General features: G+C 30.2%; 1 protein-coding gene across 1 annotated transcript in view; it reads left to right on the top strand.

The window, feature by feature from the left end:
• Positions 1–5,124, top strand: part of LOC102676943 — a 165,154-nt gene that overhangs the window by 86,003 nt on the left and 74,027 nt on the right. The window lies entirely within an intron of this gene.

The raw sequence follows: 5,124 nt of genomic DNA, 5'->3' as shown, positions 1-5,124 counted from the left end.
TTTTTTTTTTTTTTTTTTTTTTTTTTTTTTGCGAACGGATCCATAGAGAAATCTCGCTCTTACCTCCTTGCTCGATTCTCTGTTTACTTTGCGATTCAATGCGCTGGTATTAAGTAAGAGTTTATGAGAATATTTATATTATGTTGGGAGAATTTTCGTTTAGATTGGACGTCGTTGTATAAATAAATATTGGATTTCGAGATCGAAGATCCGTGTTTTGGGATTTTGTGATCAAGTGCTCAATTGTATGTAAACATTTTCAATTTGCCCAATAATAAAGATTGTCTGTGAAGAAAATTTTGATAATTCCGATATACATGAGTATTGAATTGAAATTTTTCAGACTTCTAATAGATATGATTCAACAGTTGAAGATAAAAATTGAACCAGTCTCAAATACTCTCGAATTTTATATAAACCTCTTCTTTTCTAACTAATAATTCTCTCATATTCGTAATATATTTTGCATGATAATTCGAGCAATGTTTATCCAATTCATGAATAATCTTATACAGATGCAAAGAAGAAATTCAGCATTTTTTTAAATACAAAATTCGTATCGCAGGAATACTTTTACATATTTGAATTAAACATCAAATTTTCCGCCATACTGTTCTCATGCTTTCAAAAAAAAAAAAGAAAGAAAGAAATACAAAGAAACAATATTTGTCGAAACGAATTTCAAAAATCCCTTAAACTTATCGACTCGGATAAATAGATATATACTTTTCAAATATTTCGATCATCCTCGCGGTTTCGCTCGAAACCTTAAGAGATATTTCTCTTTTCCCCTCTAAGGAAACCGACACGTTTCCACGTGTTACACCGTAATAAAACTTTCAACACGGCGAATACACGCGTTTATTTACGGCATCAGGTGCATCCAAACTTGTAAAATATATATAAAACATATATATCTCGCTAAAAAGAAGACGGGCAATATCCTTCTCTGTCTGTTTCCGCGTACGAAATTTTGCAATTCTGATTATAGCTCGTGGAGCTCGTGTGCCGTTTAATTTGCGTAAACCGTGCTCGCAGCTGCACACCCAGTTGTAAACCGAGGCTGGGGAAAGCTCGAGCGATAAAAAAAAGAGAGAGAGAGAGAGAGAGAGAGGAACGAAAGCCGTAATTGATCGATTTGTTTCATGCCAGGTTTTCGGATTGGATGAAAATGTCAGAAATGAACGGTGGACCCCCGGCTCGCGTGAAATTTATCGCGCTCGAAACGTCGAATGGACGTTCCCCGAGCGCTGAAAATTTAGATAAGACTGGAAATTGACCGGTTTTAATTATCGCTATTAAAGGGGACCATCCGCGAAACTTTTCCTCGAGCCTGGGGGAAAATCGGATTGGCGTTATCTTCATTTGGGATTTAGATATATATTATACATGAAGTAAACGTGAAAAATGTGAGAAATGTATTTAATATTGTTATGTGTTTATGTTTGTCGAATGAAAATTTGCCGTGGAATATTAAAATGAAATGTTATAATGAAACGCGTTTTAATATTATTATGGATAATTCCAGTGTATTTTTCATTATTATTACAGAAGGATGATAAACTTTATATAAATTTCGTTGTTTATCGTTGCCGTTGCATCGATTTTTAATTGAGAATTCTTTGATTGGAGTTTTGTTAAATAACGAGGATATATAAATTTATACATTCTATTATTATAGTTTCTATTTTCTTTTGATTTGACTATGAATGAATCTTAAACTTCCAATATAAATGAAAAACTCGTTTCTATAGAAAGGTATTACGTTATTCGACGACATAATTTAAATTGTCTCTGTTATTTTGTTTTGCACTTGAGAATATTCTTTTTTTTTTTTTATCAGTTACGTTATAAGTAACATTAATTCATCGAATAAGAGTTATTTGCAATTCATTGGGAAAAGAAAAAGAGACTAGGCGGAGGAAGAACTAACTGGATTCTGCAATTCTAATTGTGGTCAGGAATTGAAGCTTAGTTTGCTTAGTGCATGTTCGCACGTTGGCTGAAAATATCAGAATGAAATGGTAGATAGAAGTGCTCGTTGGTTATGAAAACAGTGAAAATCGAGAAAGAGGGAGAGACAACTATGTCTTCGGTAATTACAATTAACGAGAATATATCTTACCTCTGAATTTTTACACCAATTATCTAATTTAGGAAGGAAAAAAGAAAAATTGGATTTTAGATACGATTTTTATACAAATTTTGAGAATTAAAAATTCTTCGAAAAATGAAAATGATCCATTTATCTTCTAAAAGTGATATTATCTAATAAAACTTTCATGGTTAATCAATGAAAATTCAATAAATTACAATAAATTGAGTGCATGTGATATCGTGCACATTGTGATCTGCAAATAGATCTCAAATTGAGATGTATATATATTTTTTTTCTCGCGCGTCGAATAACAAGGTAAAAGAGCAGAAGAAAGCAAACGAAAATTGAGAACATCGCGATCCTCAAAAGCAGTCCCCAGAAACTTTCAACATGCGCCATGTACCTGCCTACATTTCCTAGAATTTCTTTCAGTTCGAAATGAAAGGAGGAAATACTCCTCCAACTTTGCAGCTTTTTGGCTTTTGTGCGCCAAGAATTTTCATTTATTTTTCTTATACTTGTCGCAAATGTCGCCTGAAATATGGATGAAAAATATGTATAGATATTAAGTGTCGAAAAATGTTTAGGAGACTGATATACACAGTATTTTTGTATTTTCTTTTTTCCAATAGATATAACGTATTTTATGCAAATATTTTTTATGTAATTTATGTAAATTTACGCATTGATAGTATTAATAGAAATTGAAAAATCATTCGTTTTTTTGCGAATTTACGAATTTAAATTTATGAAAAAGTATATTTTATTCATTAACGATAATAAATAAAGTATTTATTAAAGTTTTGAAGCAAAATAATAGGAAGTTATAATTTTATAATTGAATTTAAATTGAAAGAATTAAAAGAAAGATTCTTTCCAAGGAATATATAATTGTGAAACGAATTTTAAGTTACAAGCATTTTATGAATCGAAAAATTAAAATAACATTTCGTCATTATTTTTCAGTTTCGAAAACTTTTTAAAATGTACATTCCAGTTACTCTCCCATTGACACCTGTGTTTACTTTGAACAAGACCAGTTGAATCTGTTGAAAAAACATATCTTTTAGAACGTGTACACAGAACTCCATTGCTACGTATTTACAATTCTCTCAATAAGCTTTAACTTTGCTAGAAAAAAAAAAGAAAAAATCAAATATAACAACATTTTATCGATTTTAATATTTCATAAAAAATTGCATCTTTTTTTTTATCTCAAACGTCATTACGATTACAATGCTATTTTGCGACAATACGTGATACTGCATAAAGAGATATTGATGACGCAAATATTAAAATAAAACTCCCATGAAAAGTTATTTCTCTATCGTATTTTCACACACATTTTATAGCGCATATACACGTGACAATTTTTTTTTATATTTATATAAAAAAAATATAATAAAAAATCTCTATAATGCAGAACATGTTTTAATATTTATTCGTTGAAAAATAGTTGAGTAGCATAAAATCGATACAATATCGTGTTCGTTTCAATGTGCAAGGTATATTATGTGTCACTCATCGAGTCATAATCGTAAAAAAATGTATTCCACAAAATATTTTCAAATTAAGTTTAATAATCTCTAAACGATAAAACAGTATTTTCGTATTAATTATTGCATTTTTATTTATAAGATCAAGAAAGATAAAAATAATCGAGAGTATTTCAAAGATTTAGATATTATTATATTATTGGATAGCATTGGTGAGAATAAGAAATTTAAAATTTAAAAGTTTGCAAAAGAATATTTTTTAGATTAAATTCGGTATATCGTGAAGTAGGTAGATAAAAAATAGAATAAATTTTAGTTGGGAAACTAGTATTCTATTTTCTGAAAGAAATTTCAAGTCTCATTCTGGTCACGTGACTCAATAGAGAAGAGTACGGAGTTTACTATTTCCAAGTTTTTGAAAAAAAAGTTCTTTCGATTTCTTTTCTTTCACATAAATTATTGCACAAACTGTACAACTTGAAACAAAGTTTATTGAAATTTTTCTGAATCGTAGAATAAAAATAATTTCTTTTTCCTTCAAGAATTTGATATAAACTTCAAGCTTTAATAGGAGGGGTAAGATTGAGATAATTACAATAAATGAATTCCATCTTTTTCATCTTGAATATGATCAAATGAAACATTCGTACATAATTGCTATAATTTTTCTTTTTTGTTCATATATAATTATTAGATTGATTGATAAAAATTCTTGATTGTATTGTGAATTTTAATTCTTGATATGATCCAAATTTGATCCCATTTTCCAAATGAAATCTCTTGTATCAAGCGCATAAGTTCTCGAATAATGAATTTTTGGGATAATAGATAGGTCATGTGGGATTACAGGCTCTACAATCATGATATTATCATGCAAATCGATAACGATTGATTATATTAACAATATAATCATTATCCTCAACGAAATTCATGCAAGTTGATCTCTTCCAATCAATAATTTCTTCAAATAAAAAACTATCCTTGCAATCTCTAAAACTTAAACTATCTTATGATCTAAAATTAATTTTTCAATATATATATATTTAAAATTAAACTAAAAAAAAACACACACATTGAAAAATATTTTCAAAAATAAAAATTCAAAGAATTCGCAGAAGATAAAATAATCCAATCCAAATCAATTTTAATAAATGTTACAATTATACACAGGGTCACAATAAGCGAAATATACGAAAGCAATATTCTACGCCAATTAATCCTCCTCCAGGTCACGGCAGTGTCCCCCTTTTCCAGTGACAAAGGCTCGCGATTCCCGTCGAAAAGATAATATGGCCGGTAAAATATCAGCCGGATGTTTCCCAGGGTAAGGGAGCCTAAATCAGCCCGCGGAGTTTCGCCCCTATTCGCCGGGGCGTCGAGCGACGTCTACCTACTTCCCCGTAGCCGGAAGCTAGCACGTAATAAGAGGTCTCATCCTGCAGCGACATCAAGAAGCAGCAAAAGCTCGATTCTGTTTTAATATGAATGACGTATACGGTTCAATTGCTCGGGGCTTTAATAGGTCGAATC

The sequence above is a fragment of the Apis dorsata genome, unplaced genomic scaffold (genome assembly GCF_000469605.1).
Source record: "Apis dorsata unplaced genomic scaffold, Apis dorsata 1.3 scaffold_13, whole genome shotgun sequence".
Lineage (NCBI taxonomy): Eukaryota > Metazoa > Arthropoda > Insecta > Hymenoptera > Apidae > Apis > Apis dorsata.
The sequence above is the reverse complement of the archived record's forward strand: the minus strand, read 5'-3'. Positions and strand labels throughout refer to the sequence as shown.